The sequence below is a fragment of the Mirounga leonina genome, unplaced genomic scaffold (genome assembly GCF_011800145.1).
Source record: "Mirounga leonina isolate KUSES-001 unplaced genomic scaffold, KU_Mleo_1.0 Mir_180, whole genome shotgun sequence".
NCBI lineage: Eukaryota > Metazoa > Chordata > Mammalia > Carnivora > Phocidae > Mirounga > Mirounga leonina.
Window position 1 is genome coordinate 13971190 of NW_023270469.1, and position 8382 is coordinate 13979571.

Sequence of the window (8382 nt, forward strand, 5' to 3'; positions counted from 1 at the left end):
AACTCCCTATCTTGGGAGTAAATACACAAATACTAACATAATTTTGAAAAGCCCCTTTAAAACAAATAACAAGAACACTATTTACAATGAAAACATTCAGTCTCCTACTGAGACATCATATGACCGGTACAGGAATTTATCTACCTGATGATAAGAATAATGCACTTAGACATGGATTAGAAGTATTAAAAGGTTTGATCCAAGTTCAAGTTATAAATTTTTTTCACTTTCTCCTTCATCCCTCTACACCCAGTCCATTAAGTTACAAATTTAAATTTCAGCAGTCACTAGGCTGTAATCTGAAATAAGTTATTTCTCTTTTGCATATTTAAAAACCCAGGCTGAGATGAAACAGAGGTGATTCAATCACACTCGCCTAACTTGAAATGTAGGAAATAATCAGTGAATTACTGTGAAATACTTTTTATTCAAGCTACTATATTGCAAACATACTTTAACAGCAGCATAAAAGTGGTGAGATTATAGATACCTAGAGAGTCTGTATTTTTAAACCAAAAGTTAAGGTGTTACAGTCTGACAAATATTATGGGGAACAGTGGAAGTGAATATTCAAAATTCAACTAACCCCCAAAAAATCCAACACACGAAGTCAACCTAAGTAGTTTTTAGGATCAGTCAGCAAAGATTATTACTGCACAAAACACCTGCAAGTTAAGATCACTAAGAAATCTTCACTCCTCTCTTCTGTTAACTAATCCCTACAGTAGCCAAAAAAGTTACTTCCCTTTCTGCCGATGTCGGATTAAGATCCTTCCTTCTCAGGCAATTTTCATGCCCAGGGATATATAACACCAAGACAAATACATAAGTGTCAATACGCACCAAAAAGCCAAGCGTTCAGCACAGGAAGGGAATTCACAAATGAGAAAACATCTGTGAAGTTAGTTAAAAACTCCCTCCTTCCTAAAAGGATCCTCCCTACCCCTCCCCAAAAGCCATTTAATCAGCTTTACAAACATTTACTGCTAAAGTGTACTCTGAGCGAGTGCTTCATGGATCCCTTCATCAAACCCGAACAGGGAAACATAACCAATCGTCCCGACTCTTTCAGACAATCAAGACGACAGAATTATTAGAAACGGACGTCCGCAAAACCAAGAGTTTGAGAGAGGGGTAAGCAGTGCACTCGCAGGTGAGTTAGGGAGTGGGGGAGGCACACTGAAAATCGGGAAAGAAGTTGGTTGGAAGGCTAGAGAGAGGCGAGGCCGATGTCCGGTTCTGAGAGGACGGCACTGCAGGGCAGACAGCGATTAACTGAGCAACTGGAAGAGTTAAAGAGAGTTCTACGAAAGACCTGACCCGAGTACAAGATACAAGAACGGTGATATGTGGCTCACAGAAAACAAGCGGGGGTGGGACCCGCCCCGCTAACCCCCGCCCCGCTAACCCCCGGCTCCCTGCATGAGCCCTCAAAAGACGATCGAAGCCCGAGAAAGTCAATGGGTCCAAAGGAGGCCCGCACCGGCCGGGCAACGCCACAGCACAGAACGCAGCCGCGCGCGGAGCCTCCTGGTCCGAGGCCTCGGGTCGGCCCTCAAGAAGTCGGAGCAGCCCCTGGGGCTCCGGGCCCCTCCTGGACCAGCCTCTGTCCTCTCTTCTCACCCCTCAAAGCCTAGGACCGGACCTGTGGGATTGACAGGAAGCCTCCGGCCGAGCGCTCCCGGCAGGCGCGGGGCAAAAGAAGCAATATGTTCTTAGCGCTGCGAGTGACACTCACCGGCCCGAAACCTCGAATGAAACCAGCAGCTCCGGGGGCGGCGGCAGCAGTGGCAGCAGGAACCGAACATCCAAAATGGCGGCTCCCTCGGCCTCACCACCGCTACTGCAGGCGGAAGGATCCTTTTAGGAAGGAGGGAGTTTTTAACTAAGTTCACACAGTATCGCAGAAACTTTGGTCTCTATCTTCTTCTCCTTGTCGATTCCGTGTTCCCTGGCTGCAACTTCTTGTGACCCCCTTCTCCTATTATCCAAGAACTCGGACCCCGCCGAGGACTATTTGCCAAGGAGGAGGTGACTGCTCCTAGCAGAGCGACGCAAAGCGTAGCAAGGCCCGGGGCGGTCACTGATGACGTGAGACGCTGCTGCCGAGTCACCGCTGCGAAGGGTCTGAGAGAGAAAGGTCCGGCTGACCCTGGAAGACTCCCAATATTGGTTCCGCTTGCGGGGGAGGAGCAGGCTGGGCTACCAGGAAGCGGCGGTCCACCTGCAGGGGGCGGGGCTATCAAGGTAGCTGAGGAAGTGGGCGAGGCGAGGCAGGTGGGGGCGGGGACCTAATACACAAATATACCCAAACTGTTTTCTATCGTATTTGAGACCTTACCTTTCTCTCTAGGTTAACTTCGGGAACAGGCTCCAAGTGGTCTCGGATTCTAGAGATTAGATTAGACAGTGACACAGAAGAATGGATTCCAAACCCATCGCTCAAACCTCCTGCACTGAACAAGTCATTTAAACTCTCAGGGCCTCAGTTTCCTCATAATGTAAAAACAAAGGATTTGGACTAGTGAGCGTTAAAACCCTTCCAGAGTGGGCTGTGTCTCCATCAACTAATGACCTGAGCCAAAGACAGTCTACTCAGACAGTTCCCGGCTTGATAAATAATTACTAACACCTGACTCACATATTTTCCACGTGAACGGTAAAGAGGGTCATGATACCTTGGCCCATTTAAGGGAAAGGTGACCTATCTAAACTAAAATTCTTCAGGTAGATTGGCAGTAAAGTAGTCCTGAAATGAATAAAGCGCAGCACCTGGCTGGATGCCAAAAAGAACTGACCTAAGCGTAAATCTTGAGTTTAGAACCTGTCATTGACAGGAGGTTGCACTTTTTTCCTTAGACAGGCACTTTCAGGGATTTCAAGACATTTTTCCAAAAATCGAATTGAAGAGGGGCTCCTGGGTGGCTCAGTGGGTTAAGCGTCTGCCTTCCAGGCATGATCCTGGGGTCCTGGGATCCAGCCCTGCGTGGGCTCCCTGCTCAGCCGGGAGTTTGATTCTGCCTCTACCTTTCCCCAATGCTCCTGTTTTCTCTCTCCTCTCTCTCTCTCAAATAAATAAAATATTTTTTAAAAACAAAATCTTAAAAAAAGGTCAACCTGTACAATTTTACTCCTGAACTACTAGGACTTACCAAGTGACTGGAAACAAAGCCCAGGGGCATGATAATAGTAATTGCCATTTTTTATTATTAAGTATTGATATCACATTGTTTATAAAAGCATCTTCCTTGTGTAATCTAATTTGACCCTCCCACCAACCTCCTAAATCAGACTAGGCAAGCATAAGTAACTTAGTTTTACAAATAAGGAGACTGAGGGGCGCCTGGGTTGCTCAGTCCATTAACCGTCTGCCTTCTGCTCAGGTCATGATCCTGCGGTCCTGGAATCCAGTCCCGCATCTGCTCCTTGCTCAGCGGGGAGCCTGCTTCTCCCTCTGCCTGCTGTTCCCCCCCTGCCTGTGTGCTCTCTCTCTCTCTGTCTCTTTCTCTGACAAATAAATAAATCTTAAAAAAGAGAGAGAGAGAGAGAGAGACTGAGGCTCACAGAAACTGTTACTTACTGAAAGACCCTCCCCCTTCCCTCCCACATTGGGGTTCTGCTAGATGGTGCCACCTCCTGAATTAGAAAAGAGTACACACCCACCCACACCCACACCCACACTCAAGGTAGAATCAGCCCAAATGGTCTGAGGAACAGAATGCTTGTGGAATTCAGTTGCCTCATACCCCTCAAAGCACTACTGTGCAGTGCAGCCTTGGATCATGCATCTAGTCAGTAGTAGCATAAAACTAGAACATGGTGATGTCACAACACATATTCCTCTGAAGTATAGCTAGGCATGAACACATGTTAAGAACAGTTTCCTGGGGGGGGCGTCTGGGTGGCTCAGATGGTTAGGCGTCTGCCTTCAGCTCGGGTCATGATCCCGGGGTCCTGGGATCGAGCCCCACATCGGGCTCCTGGCTCAGCCAGGAGTCTGCTTCTCCCTCTCCCACTGCTCATGCTCTCTCTGTGTCTCTGTGTCTCTGTGTCTCAAATGAATAAATAAAATCTTTAAAAAAAAAAGAGAGAACAGTTTCCTGGAGGTGCCTGGGTGGCTCACTGGGTTGAGCTTCTGCCTTTGGCTCAGGTCAGGATCTCAGGGTCCTGGAATCAAGCCCTGAGTCCAGGTCCCTGCTCAGCGGGACCCTGCTTCTCCCTCTCCCTCTGCTCCTCTGCTCAGGCTTTCTCTCTCAAATAAATAAACAAAATCTTAAAAAAAAAAAAAAAAGGAAAGAAAGAAAGAACAGTTTGGGGCTCCTATGAAAGTAAGAAGTTTGCAGGTTGCAGAGGCGCCTGGGTAGCTCAGTCAGTTAAGCGTCTGCCTTTGGCTCAGGTCATGATCCCATCTGGCTCCCTGCTCAGCAGGGAGTCTGCTTCTCCCTCTCCCTCTGACCCTCCCCCTTGTTCTTGCTTGATCTCTTACTCTCTCTCAAAAATAAAAAATCTTAAAAAAAAAAAAAATTGGTTTGCCTTTAAAAAAAAAAAAGATGCCTGGGTGGCTCCGTCAGTTAAGAGTCTGCCTTTGGCTCAGGTCATGATCCCAGGGTCCCAGGATCGAGTCCTGCATCTGGATTCTTGCTCGGCAGGGTGCCTGCTTCTCCCTCTGCCTCTCACTCCTCCTGCTTGTGCTCTCTCTCTCTGACAAATAAATAAAATCTTTAAAAAAGAATAAATAGATATAAAAATTAAAAAATAAAAAAAGCTTGCATGTTGCAAAGCAGTTAAGGTATTTTGTTTGCAATGTCACAAAAATTTGCTTAGAGGTTGAATTTAAGTGTTTACCACTGCAAACCACAAAAGAAAAATTAAACTATCTTCCTAAGAAAGAGGAAGGAGCTTTTCTAGTACCATGCCAAGTGGCAGAGCTTTAAAGAGAATATGGCAGACATTATAAAATGTAAACCCTCTCCATGTATCTTTTTACTTATATTTATCTTTATATTTACCAAACTCCTCCAATGCAACTGAAAAATAAAAGCAATTGACCCAGTATAGAACATGGTCATCGTTATCCTAAGAGCTTTGGTTTCTGTGGTTAGCCATTAAAGTTTGGGAAGACTTACTCCCCATCTAGTCAAGCATAATCCTCAGTTTCAGATAAATTACAGCACATCAATAAAATAGAATGCTATGCTCCCAATAAAAATGAAGCTATAACTCTATCTTTATTATCATGGTATGACAGATTAGAAAAAACATTACAAAATGACATTATAATAATACTCTAAAAAGTGTATATGTACACAGAAAAAAGTTGAAGGACAAAACTAAAATGTGAAGATGGTTATCTTTGGATCATGGAATTATAGAGGATTTTTACTTTATTACATTTTGTTTTTGCAATAAGCATACTGTACCTTTTGGGAAAAAAAGACTTACATTTTTGGGGAAAAAAAAGTTCTTATAAGATAATGCAGTTTTACAGATCCAAATGCTAAAGGAGATCTGTTTTTATTTATTTTAAAGTTTATTTAGTATTTTAGTAAAACTCTACACCTGACGTGGGGCTGGAACTCCCTACCCTGAGATCAAGAGTCACATGCTCTTCTGACTGAGCCAGCCAGGTGCCCCAGGAGATTTTTGTTTTTATACAGCAACATCCTGAAAGAATGAACAAAACTTGTAGGAAGAAAGAATGGCTGGGAGAAATAATCATTATTTTTATAGTGTTGTTTATTATTGATGACTCATATGTTCAATCAACAAATAATAACAGCAAAAAGCAAAAACGAAACTAAAGAGGCATCAGCCAGGAGTCAGACCATTTGCATGCTAGTCCTGACTGGGTTACTAACTTCCTGTTCTAAGCAAGGTGTTTCACATCTCTGGGCCTGTTACTTCAGCTGTCCCATATGTATTTATGGCCAACTTTGTTCCAAAATGGATTAAAAGTGGCTTATTATCCCAAGGGATCAAATGTGTGAAGGCACTTTGAAAAGTTTCAAGGAGGGGCGCCTGGGTGGCTCAGTTGGTTAAGCGACTGCCTTCGGCTCAGGTCATGATCCCAGGGTCCTGGGATTGAGCCCCGCATCAGGCTCCCTGCTCAGCGGGGAGTCTGCTTCTCCCTCTGGCCCTCTTCCCTCTTGTGCTGTCTGTCTCTCATTCTCTCAAATAAATAAATAAAATCTTTAAAAAAAAAAGAAAGAAAAGTATCAAGGATCATTAGAATGTAAGTATAAGTACTCATGCCACCACACAATTCAGCTAAACCATTTATTGATCGTCCACTACAAGTAACAGTAGTGCATCGTGTCTTACAATTCACAAAAGTGTTCTTATATACATTGATTCATTTGCTCCTCATCCATCATGAGTTTGCAGACCATGGAGGCGTTCCTTATACCATAGCAGTTAAGAGTGTTGGTTTCTGGTGCTAGACTGCCTGGGTTTAAAATGCTGCTCTTCTCCTTATTGTGTGACCTGCAGCAAGTTACTTAACATCTCTGAGGATTTCTGAACCTCAATGTACCCATCTATAAAATGGAGCTAATAATAGCAAGTAGCATTGGCATATTAAAGCTGGTGTCTTTATCAAATGGGCTGATACATTTAAAGTACTTAGGACAGTGGCAGGCATATAGTAAGGGCTCAATAAATATGAGGTCTAAATTTTTAGGATAAATCTTATCTAAATTTTAGTGTAGATCTCAGGGAAGAAACTTGGCAGGGACACTCACTGCTCAGTGTGCATGCTGCCTCTGTAAAAACTCACTGCAAAACAAACGCTGAATGCCATTTTCACTTTTCTTTCTTTCTTTTTTTTTTGGTATAAGTGAAAATCTTCAGATTTCCTTTGGTTAGCTAAAACAGGTACTAATGTAGGTCATTCATAAAAGTGAAGCGGTCTAATGTGATCTTTTGAAAAGTGAGGAGGGGGCGCCTGGGTGGCTCAGTTGGTTGAGCGACTGCCTTCGGCTCAGGTCATGATCCTGGAGTCCCGGGATCGAGTCCCTGGATCGAGTCCTGCATCGGGCTCCCTGCTCGGCGGGGAGTCTGCTTCTCCCTCTGACCCTCCTCCCTCTCATGCTCTCTGTCTCTCATTCTCTCTCTCTCAAATAAGTAAATACAAAATCTTAAAAAAAAAAAAAAAGAAAAGAAAAGTGAGGAGTAACTGTATATATCTTTTAGTCTACATACCAATCATTTAATAAACGGACTGCCTGAGTCTTTCCACTACACCACACTGCCCTGGGTGCACAGAATCTGTAAGAGACATTTCAAAAGAGACTACCGTACCTTCCTTAATCTCATTAAGGCAAACTAGATTTTTTTTTAAATCCTCAAATACAAAAATATCAATGATATTTTCACTCAGCAGATAAATCCTAGTCCCAAAAGAGGCAGAAAAATGAGAGGTCTTTGGGCACCAGAGCAGTGAAGAGGTATTTTGGAAGACACGGCATGTCAGTTGGAATCTGTGGTAATGGGGGCGGAGGGGCTTCTTTTTTGGGCTCAGATGCAGTGGGGTTCTTAAATGACTCAGTATCAGCAGCTGAATCCATATGATTTTTACAGCTGATAGGGAAAGCTCTCCCTGCAGAAATGTGGTGAGCGTCTTTCACAAGGAACCCTTCCTGCTTCTCCACGTCCCAGAGACCTCAGCCGAGAAAGGAGAGTGAAGGAGATACAACCCTGTAGGAAATACAGTGACAGTGATGTGAGTCAAAGAGGCAGCTCCACTCGTTTGAGTCACCCAAATCTATAAATAAGCCTGAAAGTCAGAGAGAAATTAGTCCCTCTGTTGTTTATGTAATGTTTTTACAAAAAACATTTTTACAATTCTTTTAAGCATGGTCCCTACTCACAATTTATCCAGGTTTGAGAAAAGGGTTTAGGAATTAATCTTTCAGATGTGACAAAAGAGCTAGAAATGATGTAAAAATTGAAACTCTAGGGGCGCCTGGGTGGCTCAGTTGGTTGAGCGACTGCCTTCGGCTCAGGTCATGATCCTGGAGTCCCTGGATCGAGTCCCGCATCGGGCTCCCTGCTCGGCAGGGAGTCTGCTTCTCCCTCTGACCCTCCCCCCTCTCATGTGCTTGCTCTCTCTCATTCTCTCTCAAATAAATAAATAAATAAAATCTTAAAAAAAAAATTGAAACTCTAAAAGCCAACTCCATATGCTCTTTGACCTCCTACCAAGACCATTAGGAAATCTACTCTATGTTCCTTCAAAGCGCATAGGATACAAGGCTCAGCCAAGCTCCTTTTTTGCTTTAGAGATTTTTAAAAGAGGCAGTCCAGAGTGCCACTCGAGATGTTTTGTGTCACAATATTTTCGTTTTTGTAGAGTACTTATATTTGGTTTGTAAATGATTCTAT

At 43.9% G+C, this 8382-nt stretch overlaps 1 protein-coding gene across 2 annotated transcripts in view; it reads right to left on the reverse strand.

The window, feature by feature from the left end:
* The window catches only part of AP1G1 (adaptor related protein complex 1 subunit gamma 1), an 80437-nt gene extending 78372 nt beyond the window's left edge, over positions 1–2065 (reverse strand). For both annotated transcript variants that reach the window (XM_035024843.1, XM_035024841.1), the window contains exon 1: positions 1739–2065. The gene's annotated coding sequence lies outside the window, so the exon portion shown is untranslated. The remainder of the gene's footprint in view (positions 1–1738) is intronic.
* Between the last annotated feature and the right edge of the window lie 6317 nt (positions 2066–8382).